The 25,302-nt window shown below is 32.9% G+C and overlaps 1 protein-coding gene across 1 annotated transcript in view; it reads left to right on the top strand.

Annotated features, from left to right (window-relative positions):
* HCN1 (hyperpolarization activated cyclic nucleotide gated potassium channel 1) overlaps nucleotides 1–25,302 on the top strand; it is a 424,192-nt gene that overhangs the window by 1,618 nt on the left and 397,272 nt on the right. The window lies entirely within an intron of this gene.

Below are 25,302 nucleotides of genomic sequence, written 5' to 3'. Positions count from 1 at the left end.
AAATGAAGGTCGTGTATTAGATCCTCTTATTAGCGTGCGCACGATTATCTTAGCTCCTGAACAAGGCTGGACTTTCCATTTTAAAATCCAGAACTAGTAACTCCTAATAACTCAGGGTGATATTTATTTATTTGGCCGAACTCGTTCGAAAAGAAAAAAAGAATCAACTAAAGGAGTATGTGCATATACTAAAGATTCTTTGTAGGATAAATATAGCAATGTAAAGCAGCCTTGGATTTAGTTTAGAAACTAAGCGAAATTATCACCAACTACATGCCTTAACGGGAGCTGTCCACAGTTCTGAATGACATTAGCTGTGAAAAACCCACAGTCCCACCACACAAAGGCTCAGAGTGACGGTCTTTGCCTTCTTTGAGATATTTATCGTCTCAGAAATCAGTAGCCTCCGTGATCTATGCATAGAATGAATGGATTTTAGAAACTGTATAATTTTAAGTTACTTATTTGTAAAAACACACAGCAAAGTCCAAAGGAGAACTTATAAAACCTAATGACGTTTATAGTCTAGAGATCATTAAGAGTTTGATTGAAAGAATGTTCATTAAAAAATTTTTAAAAAAGAAAGAATGTTCATATTAAAAAGATGTAATAAATAATCAAACCTGTTTCCTCCAGTAGGAAGATAGGGAAGCAAACTTATAAATGACCCTGTTCTAAGATGTATAAAGTTGTCGTGTTCTTTAGAATTTTAAAGGTGGGAATCAAGTATAGAACATTATTTTTTCCTCAGTCCCCAATGGAAATATATTTCACCTCATTTTAAAATTTTTAAATGAAAATAATTTACGTGAAAAAAGTCTCCAGTCTTAATAGCAAAATTAAATGTGGTATTTCCAGAAATGTACGAGGTTCAATATTAACATGCAAAAATGCTGAACTTTTAACATTTAATTTCACTCAATAAAATGATTACATATGATGCTTTTATTTCTTCAGCAATATGAAAAGGACTATCCCTTTTCAAAATGATACCACATATCAAGTAATTAAACTTTCTCCCACTTACTAAATAAAAACATAGGGCCACTTTTCAGGAATTAGAATAGCATGCGAAAGTCTTTTGAATGAATGGAATTACAGGATTCTCCTTATTTTCCCAAGGAAATCTTCTGAGACAAAATATCTCTTTAATAAAAACATTGTTACTGAACGAAGGAACAAATTGAAATCAGGTGATGATTTAATTTTATTATTCATTTCAAAGAAATGGGAAATGATTAAAAACTGAGCTAATACTCTAAACTCCAGTGTGGAGTAGTTTGGAATATTTGACTTTTCCCTTGTATAAATGGAAAAAAGAAAATGGCAGGCACAAATTAAGCAATTATAATTATTTAGATCTTTTTAAACTGAAAGATATCTGAAAAAATAGATTTTAAAACATAATTACAGTATACACTGGTGTTCTAAAACAAACTGGAAAAATAATCATGTACTTGTTTACATTCAGAATATATTTACATCTTATTATTTCATTAATGTTTTTTGTATGATCTCAAAACCAATATAAGATTTTCTAAAATCTATAACATCAAGATAATGTAATGAAAGAACAAAAATAGGAAAGACAAAATTCTAGCAGTAGTTTTTTTCTACGGGGAAAGCAACGTGTGAGTAATTTTCAACAGATACTAGAAATTTTTGTGGTCATGATCTAGCCTTTACTTTAGGCCCTTTCCTGAAGGATTCTTTTAGGGAGGTGCTTTACTACAATTCCTAAAATGCCAAACTTAAGTTCATTAATCATTTAACAACTGAGCGAGTGACACTTAAGAGTAATTTCTATGAAGAGTGGGGAGATATTGCAAATGAAGATATCCAGAGGATTCTTTTCCTTGACATTTTTAATAAGCCTTTGCATGGCCAGAGAAGTTTACTATGTTCTTATTCCAGGGCATGTCGTGACTTTAACACTGTTTCTAGTTTCCCTTCTCAGGATAGTTTTTAAGACTGATAGCTTTCTACTTTACTGACCTCAAGGGACAAGGCTGTGCTCCCACTGAGACTTTCAGAGAGCTAGCTAGTGCCTCTTTTCCCTGCCAGAGCCCAAGAGTGCTATTGCTGTGTCTGACAGGTAGTTTTCTCTACCCCTGGCGTAAGTAGGGCAGAGGTGCTGTAATTACCTTTTTCCTCAGGAGAGGATGATGATAGAAACCTTCAGAGAGTAAAAAAGAGTCCAATAGTATAAATACTGTTTGAAATAACTGGGTGGAAGCTACAGAATTTAGTAAACACAACAAGCTCATGTTTTTGTTAATGCTGTGGTATGTAAGCACCCAAACTAGGGAAAATAGGGATAGTTACTTAAAAACAAATGTAGCTCGATTTTTCTGTAGTGACAGCATGGTCTTAGTCTTATTGAATTTCATGTGAACAACACACAGACACATTTAATTTGGAGGTTAAATATGATTTTTAAAAATTCATGGTGATTTTATATTAATTAGCTAGAATTTTACTAAGGTTTAAAAGTGATGCTCGGCAAGCATTGTGCTTCCATAGCCAATTGATAGTTATGATATAATCATTTAAATAGATTGAAAGAATATTTAGAATACTTTTGTGAATGATTTTTATTATGCAAGCAATTTATCTTGGAAGAATTTATCACGGGACTATTTGCCATTTTAGGGATTCTGTCATTATTTTGTTCCATCATGCTTACACAAAGGGACTTTTAAAAAGAATGCTCCTTTCCATCTATATTGCCAGCCAACATCTTGCTCCTCATAATGGAGGCAGTTTTGTATCTTGACTTATTTTTTTCAATTTCTTTTCATCATTAGTATGAGTGTGTGAAAAGCTTATTATGTTGTAAGTACTCAAGGACTCTAGAGATGGGATTTACTTCCTGAAGATACCGTCACTTCCGGTCTTCCATCTCTGCTTTGAATTGCAGCTACAACTGTACTGATATCAGAGATCACTGATGTGTTCATTAGGGAAGGGAGGCTTCACCCATATTATACAGTTCATAATAGAGAGAACATTTGCTTCCAGGAGCTTCTCACAAGAAAACAATTCAACCTTCTAGGGTTTAAAGACGAATTAGCCTACTGTTATGTTATCTTTGTGCTGAACACACTCTGTATCTGCCAGCAATGCTTATTTTATTTGCTTTTCATATCAACATAGCCAAAATTAACCATAAGAATTTTTTTTCTATGTTAGGTGAACCTTTTTGTGCTTTATCTTTAAGTTCAATTACATTTTTCTTAGTGGCTCTAGCAACTGTTAGACACAACATGAAATTTCTTCAAAGATTTAAACGTGTGAATTTATTTAGTTTTTCTTAGTATACATATGTTATGCAACTTTAAATTTTAGCAAATGTTTCACTGTTGCATTTAGTAGATATTATGATTTATACTATTAAAATATTATAAGATAGTTTTCATTTTTTTCTGAGCAACTTTCCCTTTAAACCTACTTTTGGGGTATGATTATAAATTGAGAATCAGTGAAGAGGTACACTTTACTAATCATATTTAATTATGTGGACTTGGATTTATGAACGTGCCTGTTGAATAATGAAAGAAATTTAAATGCACTGGAAAGATATATTACTTATTATTTGTATCATAGGTTCATTTAAGAAAATTATATTCAGCTATATCTGCTTGATCAAAAACCACAAACCAAAACAACATCACCACCAAAAAGCAAGATAAATAGTATTTGTAATTCTGCATTGTTATACTCAATGCACCTATGTCCTATAGTGAGCAGGAAACCAGCAGAATGCATTTGGTATGATTTTCAGGTGATAATCTTATCATTATGAATATAATTCTTGTGTTTAGCAGATAATTCACTTCATTATTTAGACACAACAATTAGGCTCTGGAAAAGAACTTTCAAATAGAGTCTCTTGTAAGTACAGTGCAAATTATTGCAGATCATTAGCACTACGTGAAGAGTACTGAGCATTTGCAGGGTCTGTGACAAATTTTCATTTTATCATTTTATGTAAAGGAGTAACAAACTATGAATTAGGCTGACACTATATATTTTAGTTGTAGAAATAGTGATAATAAAGAAAAAAGTCTGCATGCACTATGAAAATTATATTTTCTCTAAGTACTTTTCTTCTAAAAATAATTTTCTTTGTGAAGGCATCTGGATGTACAACTTACCATTAGTTTTACAGGAAAAAATATCAGGATTCCTGGTGCATCCTGGAATTTTATGTTTTTGCAAAATAAACCTTCATGGCTCTGTTAATTCTATTTGTATATGTATGCTACAGAAACTATTCAAGGGACATCTATATATGTAGAAGAATGTATATAGAAGTAAAGAATATATAGAGAAGTTGATTATTTTTGAGTTGAGCGTTTATCTGACACATTTCACCCAACTTTGATAAGATTGATTTCATGACTCTTTCAAGTTATGTTAGTTAATTTTCTCATAGTATTTTCTATTTTGTCTAATAGTTGACCACTCAGTTAAAGCAAAGAAGCAACATTACTCATGCCTTAAATTTACAACTTATAATTTTATTTATATAAACCTAATTTTATTTTCAGGTCACTAGTTGTAACTCTAAAAACATAAGGCTAATTTTACATACATACAAAATTAGTAAATATTTATAAATTTTAGACTATCAGCTTTGTTGTATACAGTTATTCAGTATTAAAAAAAAGTGCCACAACAAACATCTTTGCACCTTACTCTTCATTGTTTCAGCTAAAGTTCAGGGAATGGAATGAGTGCCTATGAACATTCTAGAGATTGTATACATATTGATTTGACCAATTAATACTGCCTCCAGTTTACAGATTTCTTAAAATGACAAGAATAATGTAGGTTCTCCAAGGTTGACATTCCTGTTATGATATTTACAGGCTGTTTTAGGACAGAAAGTGTAACCTGTCCTCCATTTCATTCAACATAGAGTGACAAGAGTGATCTTTAAAAAGCAAATCTAATAATATTGTTATGCTCTTTAAAACCCTTTAGTAACTTCCCATTACTCTTAGACTACATTGGACAAACTTTCTATGAGCTTCAAGACCCTGCATAATTTCAGCCGATATATGCAGCCTCATCACATGCCACTCATTCCAGCACTGTGTTCCAGCCACTTGGGTAAATTTTTAGCTCCTAGAACAACCTGAGTTCTCTCCTGCAACTAAGATTTTATGTGACATTACCCCCAAGCTTGAAATACTCTTTTCACTTTTTATCACTCCACATAACTAGTTTCTACTCATCTTTTAGATTTACATTTAATCATTGTGCACACACTTATTTTTCTATGTAGGCTTTCTGTTCAGCAGAATTTATAATTATTTTTATATGTGTCCTTTCCCTGGAATTTAAGCCATGCTACCTTATGAATCTTACTCAGTTTTACATTCCCAATGTTGTAAAAATGCACATAATAGACTTTTCTTGCCAAACTTTCTTAGAGGCTTCATTTTTTTTTTCTTCAACTTTTATTTTAACTTCAGGGGTAAATGTGTGGGATGTGCAGGTTTGTTAAATAGGTAAACATGTGCCATGGTAGTTTGCTGCACAGATCATCCCATCGCCTAAGTATTACAACCAGATATGGTTTATTTTTAACAGCTTTTTTGAGACAAAATTCATATACCATACAATTCACCCATTTAAAGTAAGCAATTCAATATTTTCTAGTAAGTTCACAGTTATGCAGCCATCACCACAATCAATTTTAGAATATTTTGTCATCCTAAGGAGAAACCCCATATGCATTAGCACTCACTTTCTCTCCTCTCCCGCCCTCCCGCTCAGCCTTAAGCAACCACTAATCCACTCTCTGTCTCTGTAGATTTTTGCTTATTCTGAATATTTTATATCAGTGAAGTCATGCAATATATAGTGTTTTTTTATTGGCTTCTTTCACTTAGCATAATGTTTTTTCAAGGTTCATTCATGCTGTTACCTGTGTCAGTACTTTATTCATTTCCTTGCTTAATAACATTCCATTTTATGGATATACTACCTTTAATTTATTCATTTATCAGTTGATGGACATCTGAGTTGTTTCTGCTTTTTGGTTATTGTAAATACTGCTGATATGAATATTCTCGTACAAATTTTTGTGCAGAGATGTTTTCATTTCTCTTTGGAGTGAAATTTCTGGGTCATCAAAACAGACCTGTAATAAATATTTATTGACTGAATGGACAAAGAATTATTCTCCAACCAGGTCATAAGCACATTTAATCTTGGAGTTAATAAATTCGGATGAAAGCAATGAAAGCTCTTCTTTTTTCCTACAGTAATACCTGGCATCTCCTTCCCACTGGCACCTGCAAGTATGTGCCCCAACTATTACATTCCCCTGCCGAATACACAGATGAATAAATGAAACTGCAGAGAAGTGATGTAGCGTGAACGTGGTGACATAGATAGATAGTAAGAACTGGGCCAGGAATGCAGTTCTTGTGAATATTAATTTTGTCACTTCAACTATTTTACATAATAAGAAACAAGGCTGCCAGTATAAATAATTCTCCAAACATTCTGGGAAACATGATGGATTGAACCTAATCATTTATACTTCCTCCCTCTTGAAGTCACTCCAAAATAATATGAAAAAGCACAGACACATTGGTAAGTAGAAGAAAGAGGAGACATCAGAGAATATAGATCTCAAGAACATTTGTAAAATAGGAAGTTAATGGAGAAATTATTCCACTTCCACAATCCTTCACCCATTGAAATCCAGAAGAGTTCAGGACTTGGAAATGCCAGTTATGAAATAGTTGCAGGAAAGCCAGACTGAAAACAGAATTAAATAAGGGTTTCCTTAGTGAATACAGAACTCCCTGTGCTGACATTAGGATGCTTGGAGCCAGGCCAATTTTTCTCAGTTGAGAAACTGGAGAAAATACCTCCAAAGGGAGACATTTCAAAGTCTTCCGATAAAAAATCATGTTTATTGCCTAGTCACTTTGCAAAAATTCCCACATGTGTACATTGAGGCTGTAATTATATTTTTGTTATGGCATTGGTTAATATGGAACTGAAAGCAAAAGATAACCAGACATTTGAGAAAAGTCTCATGAGGGAAGACTAAGTCAAACAGAGAAAGACTAAATCAAACAGCCAAAGAAGGTCCAGAGGGATGGCATGAGGAAAAATGACAGTATTATAAAAAATACTCCACAAATGATATCGTCATAAATATTTTATCTGCACAATAAGAACACGTTGCTATGAAAAAAATAGTAAGAAATTTAAAAAACAGCTCTTGGATGAAATGTGTTAGCAGATAAAGTCTAGGAAGCCTGTCAGAATTAGAACAAAAAGACAAAAGGGAATAGGAAATATAAGAAAATATAGCAAAACCAAGAACTAATTTATAAGGTCAAAATCTACCATAAGGTATTCTAGAATGATAAAAAAAAAAGAGTGAAAAGAGACATATGGAATTAATAGAGACATTTTTGATAAAATTTTCCAGATAGCAGCAACTGAAATGTCTGTTCTGAGGAACTTATGGAATACTTAGCATCATGAAAGAAAAAGACTGCCCAAGGATCATTACACAGAAGCTTTACAACACCATTGAATAAGCAACAAACAAACAAATGACTAAGACTTTTCAAAGAAAAAGTTACATATCAAGAAGTGGGAATAATACTTTAAGGTAAATGACGATGTAACAAAGTCTGCAAAATTCTGAGAGGAAGTAATCTCCATAAGAAATCCATACCTTGCCATAATACAAAGTTTAAATAAAGATATTCAGAAATTAAGAACTCTAGTATTAACCACCCACGTACCCTTTCTTAGAAAGTTATTAGATGACATGTTCCTGCAAAACAAGGAATTACACCAAACAACATGAAGACATAGAAGCTAGGAAATGGGCTCTAACACAGAGAAACCTGAAGTCCCAGGAGTACTCTAAAATAGCTAGCCTTGAAAGAAACCAGTCCAGACTGGGGCGGGAAAGCAAAGCGTTCTGGAGGAAGGCCTTCAGGGTAGGAAAAACAAATAGATATCAGCATTTGATAAATAATGTTATTAGGTGTTCCAGAGATCATTTGGAACAATATATTGATGACTTTCATATAAATATTTGTAGAGTACTTTGGAGACAAGTAAATAAACAAAAGACCTTTATTAACTCCAGAATGATCTAAAGGTGTCTAAAAAAGGGAAAAGAATCACAGTTCCTTGCTTGGTTCAGCAGTGCCTAATGGTTATTTGGTCATAATAATGTAAACAAGTTGACTGTTTTAAATAAAGATTGTGGTGCAATTATTCTAGGTTGGTGGGAGGGCAGGAGAAACGTAAATGTGGTTTGGGTGATGTCAGAAAGCTCAGTCCTTGTCTTCCACAGTTGGCAGCTAATGAATAGTATTTAAAATTGATAAATTAATTTGTCTTTGAAATACGAACTAAACACTAAAAGAAACAATTATGGTGGTTGAATTTGGAAAGTGATATGTAGGGGTAAAAGGAAAAGGGAGAGGCTTATATGTTCTCCTTATAATTCTTGATGCTGTTTTGCTTAAAAAAAAAGACTATGGTCATATATTATTTTGAGGTAACAATGTTAGGAACTGTTTGGGTCAGAATCTGAGCTTCACCACCTTAGTAACTGGACCTTAATTTTCTCAATTATAATATGAGGAAAAAATTATATATATATAAAATTCATGGGATATATAGTATATATAGTGTGTATATATACTCTATATGCTATATAAACATTTCTGTATATGTAGTGCTTAGAAGTTATGCTCTGCATTTAATGCTATTTAAGAGTTAGTTATTTTTATGAGTGTAAAATTAAAACAGAATTAAGGCACGTTAGTTGTTTGAAAAATTAAATATTCTCTAAGTACATACTCTGTTTCCATAATTCCTGAAGAAAAAAAATATATGAAGGAACGGCCATGTAAATGGTGTGCTGCTATTTCCTTTTTACCTTCATGCAATCCCTGGCAGCAGAAGCCCTGATGTGCAATGCCATATTTTATGTATGCTGTGTGAAATTGGTCTAGTTATGAGGCAGTTAGCATTGGAAAACTTTTTTTTTTTTTTTTTGAGATGGAGTTTCATTCTTGTTGCCCAGGCTGGAGTGCAATGGCACGATCTTGGCTCACCGCAACCTCTGCCTCCTGTGTTCAAGCAATTCTCCTGCCTCAGCCTCCCAAGTAGCTGGGATTACAGGCATGTGCCACCACGCCCGGCTAATTTTGTATTTTTGTTAGAGACAGGTTTCTCCATGTTGGTCAGGCTGATCTCAAAACTCCTGACCTCAGGTGATCCGCCCGCCTCGGCCTCCTAAAGTGCTGACGTTACAGGCGTGAGACACTGCGTCCAGCCGGAAAACTTTTATTGTATCCTGTTTCTGCATAATTTTCCAGTTTAATCTCCTTAGTTGGTATAGAATGCTACAGTATTGAACATTTGGAAATAGCTTTTAAGGAAAATTATAATGGCATTCATTGGGTTGCATGTGCTACTTTCTGTTCATCTTTATTTTCATCAGAAAATGGCATAGTTAAACCATTTGGGATGTTATTTCAAATCAGTTAAGTATTATATATGAGGCAAATAAGATGAGTTATAACCTGATAAATCCTTCATTTTCTTTTTTATTGTCGTGTTTAACCGTCTTTAAAAATTGGTTATTTAGAAATATAATTATTTCTAATTAGGAACGTAAAAGAATTTGAGAAATACTATAAATTTGACAGAATTTAAAAAAAATCTTTGTGATATCATTTCTAGAGCAGTTGTCACTTATCACCCTTGCAGAATGTTTTAGCCTTATTTTATTAAAAAGACAACGCACCTTATTAAAATTTACACTACCTAGGTTGTTTGAGAAACATGAGCAGAGGCTGAAAAAATGAATATAGAAAGTTATTTGATTAGTTTTTGTTTTTTGAGACAGAGTCTTGCTTTGTTACACAGGGTGGAGTGCAGTGGCATGATCTCGGCTCACTGCAACCTCCGCCTCCTGGGTTCAAGCAATTCTCTTTCCTCAGCCTCCCGAGTAACTGGAATTACAGGCGTGCACCACCACACCTAGCTAATTTTTGTATTTTTAGTAGAGATGGGGTTTTACCATGTTGGTCAGGCTGGTCTTGGCTGGCAATACTTATTCAACCATAACTTGGTGCTTCTAGCATGTATTTCTGCTTTTTACACATTAGATATATATCCAGATCACAGAAAATACAGGTGTCCAAACTTTTCATTCTAATTCACTTACATGGATATTCAGGGTAAATATCAAATTTATTGTTTAGAAAAAGAGACAACTTTTAAAAAATACTATTTAAACAAAGAATGACTCTTCTATAGGAAAAATAAGGAACAGTTGTTCTCCCTTTAAAAACTAATCAAATAGGCCAGGCACGGTGGCTCATGCCTGTAATCCTAGCACTTTGGGAGGCTGAGGCGGGCAGCTCTCTTGAGCTCAGGAGTTTAAGACCAGCCTGGGCAACATGGCGAGACCCTGTCTCTACAAAATATACAAAAATTAGGCAGGCATGGAGATGCATGCCTGTAGTCCCGCAACTTGGGAGGCTGGGGTGGGAGGATCACTTGATCCCAGCAGGTTGAGGCTTCAGTGAGCCAAGATGACACCACTGCACTCCGTCCAGGCTAAATGACAAAGTGAAACCCTGTGTCAAAAAAAAAAAAAAAAATGTATGTGTGTGTATATATATATATATAAAATATATATATATATGTATGTATATTTAACTGGCTAGAAAGAGTTTCTTTGAGAGGGAGAGAATTCTCTATAAACAACTGGTTGAGTTTTGAGGCTAGCTACCTGGCGAGCAGGAATTGAAGAGAGACTTGTTCTGGATAGGTCAGACAATACAATAAGGCACACAATTCTAACTAGAAATATACTTGGGGTGAAAGGAACCTAAATTATTTTTTGCAAACATTAAAGAGTTGATTGAACCAACAGATAACTTATGGAGTTAACTGCTAAGTTCAGTAAGATGGCTGCTTCTGAGATAAATATATTAAGATATATCAGTAACTTTCCTATATATCAACAATGACTGGAATCTATAAAAGAAAAAAAAAATCACTGACTAAAAAACTAAAAACATAAGCTATATACCCTAATTTGGAATTAGAAAAATGATGTTACTGAAATAATTGAGTAAAATCCATTTTTATTATTTTTCAGCAAAGTTAAATCCAAAGTTAGGTTTAAATTTATAAATGGTAAAAAAAAAATAAAAAAAAAATTATAAATGGTAAAAATAACTGAAATCAGAAATCCTAGAAAAATATTAGTGAATTATTTAATAATAAAGCTATGGAGGGGGAGCTTGCCACCATATGACACTAAAGACTGTAAATTATTCTAACCTTTCTAAAGGTCAGCTTGATACTTTATATTTTACAAATATTGAAAATGTATAGGGTAGTAAGTTATTGTAAAGAAAAAATATGACAAGATTGCAAAGACATGAGAACAAAGATGATTCCTATGGTATTTTTCATAATAGCACAAAATTATAAACAAATATAACCTCATTAAAATTTCAACATATTTTAAACTCCAGGTTATCATCTATTTCTCATATCTCTGCCTTTTTTTCATAGAACATGTCACAATTTACACAATTTATCATACTTAATGTTTCGTTTCTTTACTTCGAGTATTGTTTATCATCCCATCATCTGGAATTTAAGGCCCACTAAGATGAGGTGCTTTTTTTTGTTTATTTTTTTACTGTTTGAATTACTGCACTCCCAGGCTCCCAAAGCTAGAAGTAAGCAGGATATAAAGTAGGCACTTAATAAATTTGAATAAATAAAGAGACTTTAAGCAATATTATGCTTAACTTTGGTTTTTATATATAATTTCCAACAACCTTTTTCCCTATGTGCCCTATAAAAAAACAATAATTTAGTGTGGACATTTAATCTGCATTTTATTCCTTCACAGAAACATGCATTTGGAAATAAGAGTTGAAGCCATTGCAATTAAATAAATGCATATTTCTATGAGCTCTATTTACTATAATGCTTGGTTTTGTGTAGTTTTTAAAATTGGGATATCTATCTATCTATCTATCTATCTATATATATGATATCTTGTCTTAGTTCTTTTGAGCTGCTATAAGAAAATACCATAGACTGTGTATTATAAACAACAGAAATTTATTTCTGATGGTTCTGGAGGCTGGAAAGTGCAAGATCAAGGTGCTGGTTGATTTGCTGTCTGGTGAGAGTCTGCTTGTCACAAATGGCTGTCTTTTCACTATACCCTAGCAAGGTAGAAGGGGTGAGGGATCTCTTTTAGGAGGGCACCAAACCCATTCATGAGGGCCCTATCCTCATGACCTAATCACCTCTCAAAGGCCCCTCCTCCCAACACCACTATCATGTGGGTTAGGATTTCAACACATGAATTTTAGGGACACATAAACATTCTATCTATTGTATTTGGCATGGCTCTTCTTTCACAGCCCTATAAAAACTATTTAAATGTCATTGCCTTTAGAATCAGTGCTGTCTTAATCAAAGTAAAGTTGAGAATGTATCCCTTTGGACAATGACATTTGGAAAGAATTACATTACTTTTAGGTATGTATCATTTATTTTCTGTTCCACTTTGCCAGATTGTGCTATTTGATTTAACAGTGCACCTTTAAATCCTTATTGTACGGGGATGGAAAGGTAACATTATGTCCCTCTAGGTTTAATTAATAAAATATTGAGTCAATATTTTGAAAAAGGATTTTTTTTTAATTTTAACTTTTTGGTGACCAGGATTTTTTTTTATTGTGTTTACCAAATTTACAGTGAAGAAATAATATTCCAGTGAAAAACGTCCTGAGTGAGCAGTGTTAAATTAGCCCTTGTGTAAATAGAAAATATATCATAGATCTTAATAAAGGAAAATTGAAGTTGACATGATTTTCAAAAGCAAAAAGAAATTGAGTCTGAAAAGATGCAAAACTAAGATGTCAGCTTAGTTTTTGCATATAAAAGACAGAGCAAGACCAAAATCCAAACAAACAAACAAACAAAAAATCATGGACAACTTTACAGGAAAACTATCCCCAGCAACCTGAAAGATAAGTGACACAAACCTTCAACAACTGCAAGACCTGTTTTTGCAGGAAGTGTTGGAGGAAGGAAGCAGTGGTAAGCAAGGGTGTCTGACAGAGCTGAGAATATGGGAGACTCCCACGCAGCCAACAGGAATGGGATGGAACAGCAGCTGAAACTGGGATGGAATTTGCACAATTGGTCTGCCTTAATTTGAAGAGCAGAAATGTGTGATCCCAGTTCTTGGGCAGGCAATGTATCTGAAGAGTCTGGAACAACTTGACATACCAGATATTAAGGAGGTTATCAAAGACTACCAGGGTAATAGCAAAAAGAATCAGGATCCCACTTGAAGAAGCCGAAGATGAGCTTCAAAAAGGATAAGAATTTCTATGATTTCAAACCCATCAGATGTTTAAATTTGAGTTCATAATGATGTAAAAAATGATTACCTACCTTCACCTAATACATGAAGAGATAATTAGGAAAGCATGATTTTACCAACCCTATTTAATTAATGAGCCACACAATAGAAAGGAAGGGGAAAAAGGAAGAGGTCTTAATTTTGAAAAGGAAAGATCAAGGCTATAATGAAAGGACAGTACAATATTATTATTTATCTTTCTGTTTTACTCACAGATCTTATTTGTGTTTTCAACAAAACTCTAATAATACTGAGGCAAAAAAACTTAATGCAACTTTATGCAGGGAAAATATCCCAGACATAGTCTCAGAACGATCAGAATCTTAACTCTTTTAATTGGATTTGAATGGATTTTCCCTCTCTTCTGAAGAGTGAAAACTTTCATGGCTACCAACATTTTGGGATGCAAATCTTTTTATTATTTGGTTCATGTAGTTCAAATAGAAAGGAGGTATTATGTAATGGAATAGAGGAAGCCTAATAAATTCAAATCATAAATAATCAATACTTTTTGAGTATAATTTTTATAAAATAGCAATTATTTATTTGTTCATTGTTACACTGTTGTGATTCCAGAAAGCGTAAAGCGTTTTCAGGCTTGTTTTGAAAGTCAATCAAATGTAGAATTATTTTAGAATTGCACACCTTCTAAGTGTACAAAGAGAAAAATCCACTGGAAAACAGCAAAATAATTTAGTTGACTGCAATGTGGCACTGCTTTTACATTTCTTTCCTATGTAAAGTAAAACTGATATATATTCCTTCTGTATCAACAAATCATATTGGAAAGAGAGAGAAAAGCTCTTAACCTACTTTCCTATTTTCAATTTTTAACTTTATCATGCTTGTTAATTGCCTGGGTGTCCTTTAACCATCTAGTTTCATGATTCTTTCCCAGAGGCTTGGTTTAATTTTAATAGTGAAGCCCTAATTATGAGAGCTCACTGAAGGCAAACAGCAAGAGATAGTAATGACCAAAATGTGTTCTTAAATCAGTGTCACAACAACAACAGGCACATTGCTATAGACATTTATGAAATACAGCCATGTAAGGCAATATTTAGAAGCTAGTGACATTTGAAAATAACATTTCTCCCAAGAAACAGTTTTATTAAATGTGATTTTTTAAATATCTACTTTTTGTACTGAAAGTACAATTTTTTATCAATTATTTAAGCCAGTCCAACACCCACATATTTAAATTCTTTCATAATCAATAACTAGACTTGAGATGGTTCCATGACTTCACCTGAGTTAGAATGTTCACAAAATATGCTGTGTGACTAGAAGTACTGTCTATCATTTTTATTGAAATGCATGGTTCTATGTTGTCTTAAATGCCCAAAATAAGAAATTTTAAGCATTCTCCATCATAGTTATTTTTACATTTATTTAGCTGGGGGAAGATTTCCTGCTGAAATGTTGTTTTAACTGGTCACACAGGGGAAAGGCAACACAGTCAGTGAGATATTCTACAAAAAGTGTTCCAAATGCAGTATTACCTGCTAAGTTCTAACTAGGTGCCAGGTGCTAGTCCAGATGTCTTTATTTCTGTTACCTCACTGAGTCCTTAGAGCAACCCTATGACAGGTACTGTTTGTTTCCTATTTCAGCTTAGAAAACTGAACTATGAAAAAGTTAGGCAGTTATAATGATAGCTTATAAATGGAGAAACTAAGATTTGAACACAGAGACCTGGCTCAGAGCCCAATATCTTAACCACTATGCTTTCTCCCAGAGGTATTCAGTCATATGCTGATCCAATGACTTAGTCATTTTCTCAGACTTTTAAATTTATACACTTTTAGGAATTATACATATTTTTTGTTCTGGGTATATGAATTCTAGTTATTTAGGTGATATTCTCCAGTGGGAAATGGTGCCTTTTTAGTCGAAGATTGGCTACAATTTTCTGGGAGCTTCATTTCTAGTTCATCATGTTGAATTAGATCCTATGTGTTAAAACCTAACTACTTCAGATGCTCATTTGTTTTTGCAAAATGTTAAATATTTGACAGTAAAGAGTTAAGGGAATCTTGAAAATAGAAATATTCTTATTCAGGAAGACATGTAAAAAAGAAACAAAACTTCCTTAGACTGTACTTAAGTTTAATACTCCAGAAAACTACAAGAACCAATGAAAACATTCTTCCTAAAAATACTTTTAATTTCCTTTCATTATGTGTTTCTGTATCCTTTTGAATGGTAGTGCTTAAGTACCAAAATGAACAGACTATTTAAATGAAAATAGCAAAGAAGAGCTGTACTCACGATGAAGTCATTGGGTGGCACATGAAAATGGAAGGAAGCTCTAAAACTTTAGCCACAAATATTGAGGAGAGACACAGTTATTACACAAAAAGGTCAGTGTTTGTCATTAGGTTACAATCTACCACTATATAAATGTTATGTATTAGTTTATAAATTGGAGTTTATTATAATAATAATGGATTACAATTGCTTGGTAAAATTTAGGAGAGTTATTATTAGACTTTGAATCTGCTAAAGAAAAGGAAACTGAGAAAGGCAAGAAACAATGCATACGGTTTCAGATGGCAGATGCCCAAGAAGTTCCTCCATTAACTATGGTACTGTTGTACCTCTGAGACTGTTCCTTCTGGTTTCTTGTGGTCTGATAGCAGGATATTTCACCTAAGGGAATCACTGCATTCAAAACAATTATTTCATAAGTAGCCATCACTTATTTGGACTGTAGAGATATATAAATAACCCGAGGAAGCCGAACCCCAAACAGAATTAGAAAGAAAGAGATGTACTGGAGAATTTGGGAAAATGCTACTAAAACTTCTCTGTTTAACATTATAGTGTGAGTGTGTGTGTGTGTGTGTGTGTGTATGTGTTTAATCTTTGGAAAGATGAGGTAGGTATCACCAGTCTTCAAGATCAGACTATGCTGTAATAATGGATAATTTAAAAATACATTTCATTTATCCTCCTAACTTGAGTAAATTTAAATTTAAATTCTTTCTCTATAAGAAACATGCTCAAAACATTTTAATGTAAATTAAAACAAACCCTTGGCTCTCAGTTATGTTTGCTACTTCCAGGGTTTACGTTTGACCTTCCCAAACTTTAAGAAAGGGGAACTTAGATTTACTCACTCTCTTTTTCTCTCTTGCTTGTCATTACTCTTTAATCCTGTATTACCATTTCTATAACCCTTTCATTCAAGTCCTACTTTGAAGAAATAAACAAAACAGAACAACAAAATAAAATTAAACAAGCCAAATAAGTAAACAGTAAATGTCATTTAACCTCCTCCTTTTTAAATATAACACACACTTCCCAGAATTTATTTAATTTAACCACTTAGTGGCACTTAATACCCCTTTTGGAGATCTCTGTTTCTTTTCTCTTTGGATTGTTTTCCTACATGTCTGCACACTACTTCTCAAATTTTCCCCAAGGCTCCAGCCCTTTTGCATTTAGTTTTCGCCTTTAGACAAGGCTCTACAGATAGGCAATTTGCTTCAATACAGGTTCTTGATCACCTAGTATGTGCCAGCCACTGCTCAACCAGAGTAGAGCAGTGAAGAAGTCAGATATCACTCTATTTTTTGATGAACTTCCAATCTTGTGAGGAAGACATGCAGAAAACAAGTAATGAGAGGTTATCACTGATAACAAAGGAAGACTACAGGGTAATATGTGGCAGGGTAGAGCTAGGGGTTTAATTTAATCCAAGGGGTTAGGAAAGCCTCCATGAAGATGTGGGAGTTGAACTTAGAATTCAAAGACAAATAGGAATTAGCCACATGTTTCAGGCATCTGTGAAGACAGAACTGAATACTTGGCAAGTTAGTTATAGTGAAGCAACTGCTGAAAAAAATTTTGAACCATTTCCCACCAGTATTAGTTGAATTATATGATATATGGATTGCTAGTAGATAGATAGATTGATGGCTAGATAGATAGCTGATCGACAGATGGTAGGTAATAATTAACTACCTCTCAAGGATCATACTGCATGTCCATTTCTTCCATAATGTGTCATCACAACCTTTGCCCATTTTCCTCTGTTATGATTTTATTTGAATATATTTCCATTCAAGGTTAAGATTTCCCACAAATCTTTCAACATGTAAATGACCATTCCTTTACTTTGCATTCTCTTAGAACTTATTTATAATTCATATCTCATTATCTTGAGACTGCAAATATTCTCTGGTTATTTTAGACCTTCTATTCTTTCCTCTATTTTATTTCAAATTCCTTCCAGAGCATTTATGTCTTCTACCTCCTTTTGATTTAGTTTCCTTCCATTATCATTTATCTGAGTGGCCTAAGTGTCTTGTTCCAAGACATGCTCCAAACATATCTTGCTCTGAACATGTTAAAAATTTTTCTCCTTATTTTCTTGTACAGAAATACAAATAAAAAATATTTTAATAGTATAATTATGGATATACTTTACTTAATATGATCTCTAACGTATCTGATTGACCAACAAAATATAAGGTGTATATAGATTTGCTTATGCATATGTGTGTGTATTTGTCTAGTGCAAGTTATGTCTATATTCTTTATGTACTTATAAGACACATATAACAATATGGTTGATTTCCTGAAGATTTCATAGGCGATATTCATGATGAAAAAGCAGGTCATACTGGAAAAGCTAAGTGACAAAGTATATGTGAAAATTTGAAGTAAAGTGATATCTCAAAAATAAATATGAGAATAAAGCTTGTTTATATGAAGTTCAACCATATAAAAATATACATACACATACATGCACTCACATCCTTTATAAATCATGTGAAGCAGGGATGCATGCACACAACTGCAATGGACAGTTCCATATTTGTCTTGATCTAATCAATGACCAACAGGACTGAGTCTTGGAAAAGTTGTGAAGTGTGATAATCCTTGGTTTGCTCACCAACCTTTTCTTACAGCATTTCTCTTTTCACTCTTGAGCTTATCTTCTATTAAAACAGAAAAGGACCTGACATCAACCATTTATTCATGGTATTTAGATTGAAATATATTCACACTGAAATGACTTTATTGAATTTTTATACTTTAAGTTTTTGTGTCTAATGGTATAACATAATTGTTCACATTGGAAGGAAATGAACAAACTGCTTCGATGCAAGTGGGTGATGGGAGATATAGAGATGGCCTTGAAATCATATTAGCTTTACTTGGCTCTTTGTGAAGCTAAAGGTGATTTAATACTTTGGAATGGTCCAGGGAAAGGTCAAAAGGTACAGTCCAGTTTGAAAAAATGGGGTAGATGTTGAAGAACATAAATTTGTCTTGCTATCTTTGGCATAATTGTGTGATTTTTTTCTCTACTAGTTCAGCATGCCTGTGTGTATAGAGAGAATTTAGATGATAGGCTCAAACCACATTTGGGTTTTGGCTTTTGGATGTGTTTGAATAACGATCACTAGTGACTCAGTGGGGCTAGAGAATGAGTGTTCTGGATAGTTCCCATTATGAGATCTAGTGTGTTTAGGGAAGGAACAGCCAACAAAGGTTTGTATGGGTAATAGATATAATGTGACTAGCAGACAGAATGAGAGAAAGGACTTGGCTGGCCTAGGATATCCTAAGGGACAAAAGTTGATCTCATGCCACATCTGAATTGGGGGCCAAGCTACTATCAGACTTGATATAAGATGGGTTCTGCACATTATCTGTAAGTATGTGGCAGTATGCTTCTTGCAAGATATATGTGATAAAATTCAGAGTATTAGTGAGAATACTGGTTCCATCAGGATCATCAAGTTATATTTTCCGGGAAACCATATTGCCACTTATATATATTTTCTAAGTAGCAGTAGTTGGGAATCCTGAAGTTATGTGCCACCTACATACAACATATAGTAAGTACTTATATATGCATGCATATCTTATTATTTTTATTTTAAATATTTAAAAATTTTTATAGAGACATGGTCTTGTTATGTTGGCCTGGCTGGCTTAGAACTCCTGGTTTCCTTCCAGCAATCCTCCTACCTTAGCCTTCCAAAGTGTTAGGATTACATGAGTGAGCCACTACACCCAGCCCATGCATATCTTATTGAAAATGCATTTATTCTGTACTTTCTTATTTTAAATTCCACAAATATTTATTGTAGTCTAAAATGTATTAATAAAACATTCAGCATTTGTGACATTGAAAAATCTTGTCAATTGATAAAATTGGCTTTCGATTTATCTATAATGACTAAAAATACAGTTAATATTAAATTAACTCTAAGTTGTAGAAGAGGACACAAATTTTCTTAAGTTGTATCTAATAAATGGCATTATAGTAATACTTGTGTAATTAACAAAATAAATATTCTCTTTCATTCTTGCAAAACTTTGTTAGAGTTCATAACATAAGCTTAACATAAAATTATAAACAAATACTGTGTATATGTAGATAGAAGATCTGTATAAGATCAATCACAGAAGATTCCTAGAATGAACGTTTTCCTCTTTTTATTCATTATCCTTTTATTTAGCGATTTTGATAGCTGCCTTCTCAGAGAGTTCTGTGGCACTTAAAATATAGACTTCTAAGTTCTCCTCATAAAATTGTTTTAAATTATTAAGTTTTAACTAGAGAGAGTTTAGGATTGTAGTTATTTATCCCAAAGAGCTAATTTATATAATTCATAAAAAGCAACTTAATTAAAGGCATATATGTGAGATATATATATATATATATATATATATCTTAACTAAAAGCCAATGAAAATTAGCATTTTAATATTAACTTTTAAAACATAACTATCTCATGGAAAGCTGAGTATAACAACTAAAAGGTTTTCACTTAATGCCTTGGTATGGTCTTTTGTCAAAGAGAAAAATTTATTTTGCCTTAAACATTACACAAGAGATTTTACTTAACATATGAAATTAACAATGGGAAATTATTTAGGGGCACATAATTTCATACTTGAAATCACGTTTCATGAAATAAATTAGTACTAGAATTTCATACTTGAAATCATGATTCATGAAATAAGTTAGTACTAGAATGATTCTGCTGTGCCTTTCTTGTGGTAGAGAGCATATGGTCAAATTTGTGACCTTTGATTAAGGGGTCTATTTTAAAATGTCTTATCAGTTAATTGCAGCTATAGAAAACTTTATTTGAAGACAAATACATTTCTTTATCACCTCTAACCCCCACTTGTGATACTGATATAAGCAAAGAATTGTATTACTCAAAAAAGCCACTAATGAGTAGGGATGCTTGGGTGGAATTTGAAAATATAATCTAAAGAGCTTCTAGTGGCCAAAGATGGAACAAATTGAACAACTGAATAATAAACTAGGATTGAGTTATAAACCCAAAGTATAATGTAAGTATCCATGAGATCATACTGATATAAAAAGTATTGAATCAATAAATAAATGGTGTGGGAGGACTCCAAATAATTTGTGTAGCTATTATACCCTCAGGGAAGTGGGCCGTTAATGTCCATTCCTTACCTGTAGGCTGTCAATAGTAATTTCTTTCAAATAATGATTTGAGAAACCTGACTAACATTACAGTTAAGTGATCAAAATTAACAGTCATAAGTCATGTTGATAGTATGTACACTTGACATGATGTAATCTTTGCCTCTGTGCTATTCCTCTGCAATACCCATAACCTCAGTCTAATCATGAGAAAAACACCAAATAAATCCTAATTTTTAAGGTCATTTTACAAAGTATAAGACGAGTACCCCCCCAAACTGTGAATGTGATCAAGAAGAAAAATAATCTGAGAAAACTGTCATATGAAGTAGAACTAAGGAGACATGCTAACTAAACTGTAATGTGGTACCCTGGACAGCATGCTGGAACAGAATGGACATTAGATAAAAAGTACGAACATGTGAATGAAGTATGGACTTCAGTTAATAATAATGTATAAATATTTGTTAATTATTTATAACTGATGTAATATGTAAAAATAGAGAAATTAGGTGTGAGATATATGGGAACTCCGTTATTTTCTGTAAACTTGAGACTATTCTAAAGCAAAGGTTTATTTAAAAAAGATAAAACAACGTTTTAGCAGCAAAAGACTCAGGGCAGAATTAATTAACAAGGACTCAGAGAACATAGGTAAAGCTACAAGCCTCTCCAATTAAAAAAAAATTGGATCTTTTGCATAACATTTTTTTCTTATTTTTTGTGACATCATTTGCATTTCTGAATTATTAAATATGGCAACCTTCTGTTTCAAACACAGACAACAAGCAAGTCTTTTCAGGCAAAATCTACTTTAGTCATTTTTTTTTTTTTTTTACTGAATTCTCTAAGGACTTTTTAACTTTTTGATAGAATTCAGTTCCTTTATTGCAAACTGGGTTGATAATATATGTACTGATAGCCTGAGGATGAACATTTGTAATACAACTATAAATACTAGCAAGTACTTAACGCAGACAAGTGACATCTGAAAACATCCTTCTGTCTATTCAAGCTCACTGAGGCCTAAAGAAGCTTTTACTATCATTTCTAGCTTTTGAAGCTTATTATTATTAACAATAACTTTAAAAAACAAAATTCTGTAGATGAGTATAATATAATAATTTCTAGTATTTTCTGCATAAATATGCTAATAATTAAGACAGTCTTTGTTTGTGCACAGTAGATATGTGATTTAGTAACATGTTCACATTTTGCTTTAGGCACAAGCCTAGTAATCCATTGTTCCCATGGTGTTTTTTGACTGGTCAAGTGCATTGCAATAGTCAAATCAATTTATGCATGTAGGTGCAGTGTTGAATAATTATATTCCACAACATCCTCTCTCTCTTTCTTTCCACCACCCCTGTTTCCCCATGACATTGTTGAAATTCAGGAAAGAAAGAATTTCAAAATGCAGATTTTAACTAAAGGATTTAATACTTTTCTTGGCGTAAATATCTTTCTTATGTGAATTATAAACTTTAAACCAATTGAGAAGAAACCCTATTATCTGCTAACTTACATTTAGTGACTTTGTAAAGATAAAGTCTTTAAATATAACAATAACAGATTTTTGACAGTCCTAATTCAGTTTAAATTAGTGGTAACTTAGAACAGAACCATGTCAGACTTATAAAATATAGTCTTAATATTTAACTATTGTTTATATTGGAACACTTTACATAGCATTTTACTAGTGAACTATAAATAGTTATACAACTATTGAAATTGATCTTTTTTCTAAATTCTACCTTCATATTTTTTTATCTGACAAGTAATCATCAAAGGACTGCTAGTCATCAAAGTGATAAGTCCTCACTTATCAAAATTTACTCAGCATGTAAGTATTGAATTGCAACTATATGTAACCATGTATTAGGTGCTGAAATAGATTTAAACAAGAGTAAGGCATGAATCTTACTCTTAAGGATCTTACAGTCTAGTGGGAGTGTGGGGATGGGGTGAAGCAATTATATATAGCTATATATATATAGTACTATATATAGTACTTTAATAATATATAATATCAGATAATCTAATGCATACTGAACATGACTTGCTGGTAATAATCATTAGGGTTAATAGGACAGAGTAATTACTTCAAGCTGGAAAGTTCTGGAGAACTAATGAAGGGATATAACATTTGAGTTGGACCTTAATGACAGGTGGGATTTGGGTAATGGAGTTTGGAGAGAACAGGCCTTTCACATACAGGGTAGAACATAGATGATAACAGAACAGTAGGCAAGAGTGATGGGCTATTAAGGAAGGCATATGGAAAATAAACTTGTTTTCTCTAAAATAACTGAGGAATTGATTTGAGTTTCCTGATTAATAATGCATTTAGTGTTTTGCCACTTTTCAAGGAATTAAAGCTCTTGGTGTTATATTAAAAATAATTTGATTGTATAAAATATACTTCAGGGCTGTTACTTTTTTCTATTATCCACATGTATCAGTAACTATAATAAAGTAACCGAGATTTGTGAATATTTGTTTGAATCTGTTTTGTAAAATGTGCTGTTTGCTTCACATTTTTAGTAAAAACTGATCTTAGATGATATTGTGGATAAATTAATTGTAATTTATTGCATGGTAGAATTATGTTAGTCTATGTGTTGGCCCTATCCTTTGAAAAATATGCATTGAAAGAAGGATTTAATCATTTCCTATAAATGACTTTTTCCCAGTAGACAGATCCTAAAGCAATAAAGTTTATGTTGGATATAGATCGAATATTAGAGAAATGTATGTTTGCATGTTACAGCAGAGTAAATTGAGACTTCCTTAGATTAAAATAGTGTAGGGGCATGACAATTTAGGAAATTATTCCTGTTAAAAAATGCATGGTCCAAAATTATATCATATTTTCTAATTGAGGATGATTCTTAATGACCTCCAGCTTGGGAACTAATGCCTACATCCCTTAAGGAAAATGCACTGCTATGTTTATAGGCTCCTTTGGTAGCAATATTTTAAAGAAGCATAGGGCCAGAAGTTGGAATTAAAATCCTCTCCTAGCTTCAGTTGTTTAACTGCAAAACATATGAAATGTGTTGGATTTAGAATGTGGCAATTAACTTTTTTCATTATTAACTTTTTTCATTATTGAAGAAAAACGAAAAGCTCCAGTAAAGCATTATTTGGAGATGTGGCTTTTTGTTTTTTGTCTGTTTGTTTTTTTCACTTTGTTCCTAAATTTGCCTTTCCTTCTTTTTCTTCTGTCTGTGTGGCAGATACATTACATCTATGATTCAAAGCAAATTTCTCCATTTTGGTGAATGTCTAATTTTTTCTCTTCATCTATGACTACATTTTCCACATTTTTACTCTTCATATTTGTTTTTTATTAAGAGTTTCCATACTATCAGCCTTAAAATGTAATCAGGTTTTTCCTAATCTTGAAAAGGAGGAAAGAACTTTACACTTCCCTTCATTCTAATTACAGAGGGGGATGGGAAACACCATAAACTCATCTATGTTTTCTATGACCTTCCTATCTTTGACTTTCATTTGTTAACAGCCCCATTTCGTTAACATAGTCTATAATATCATGTATCTCCACACAAACTGTTGTTCACTCTTTGCAATTTGTTCTTCAGTACAACCTCATTACCATTGCTTTCATAATGCTAACCTATCTTTGCATGATCAATCTAAAAGTTTGTTCTTTATCTACATTTCTCTCAGAGAAATTTTCAAATCAGTTTCATTTGCTGCTCCATCTTCCTGTTGGAATGAACTTGGCCCATGACCACCATTTTGGATCTTTTCTTCTTTCTATGTATAGTTTCCCCTTTGGAGGACTCATGTTCCTCTATAGGTTCAGTTCTCAAATCTATACAATTCCTAAAGCTGTTTCCTTGGTCCTGGCATCACTTCTGAGTTTTAGAATATTACAGTTCCAACTGTCTTCTGCCAAGTGAATGTGAAACATGTTAAAGTCATTATCCCCAAAATTGAACTTATGATCTCCCCCACATCTACTCTCAAAATGTTCACATTATAATTTCCTAGCTTCTCTGGCATAAGACCTGAGAGTTATATTTGACTCCTTCAACTTCCTCTCTTCAAGTACAAGCAATTCCATATCTTACTAATTTGTCTCTCACAAGGACTCTTGACTCCATCTCTTCTTCTTTGCCTTCCCCAAGTTAGTTTTTTATATTAAATTTCTTTAAAGTTGCTCTAACTCTCTCAATTTCTTGCTCTGACACATGGTTAATTTCTACAAACTAAAACTTGTAGATTCGAGGAAACTATTGGAACTTTTCTGGGTTCACTTTCTATAAGGAATGAGATAGAGACCTAGAGCAGGGGGAATTTTCTCAAGATTTTAAGATCTAGGTATACTAAATATGAGAAGTTCAGCCCTTCTACATTCATTCTAA

The sequence above is a fragment of the Pongo abelii genome, chromosome 4 (genome assembly GCF_028885655.2).
Source record: "Pongo abelii isolate AG06213 chromosome 4, NHGRI_mPonAbe1-v2.0_pri, whole genome shotgun sequence".
Taxonomy (NCBI): Eukaryota; Metazoa; Chordata; class Mammalia; order Primates; family Hominidae; genus Pongo; species Pongo abelii.
Note: the sequence above shows the minus strand (reverse complement) of the source record. Positions and strands in the feature narration are given on the sequence as shown.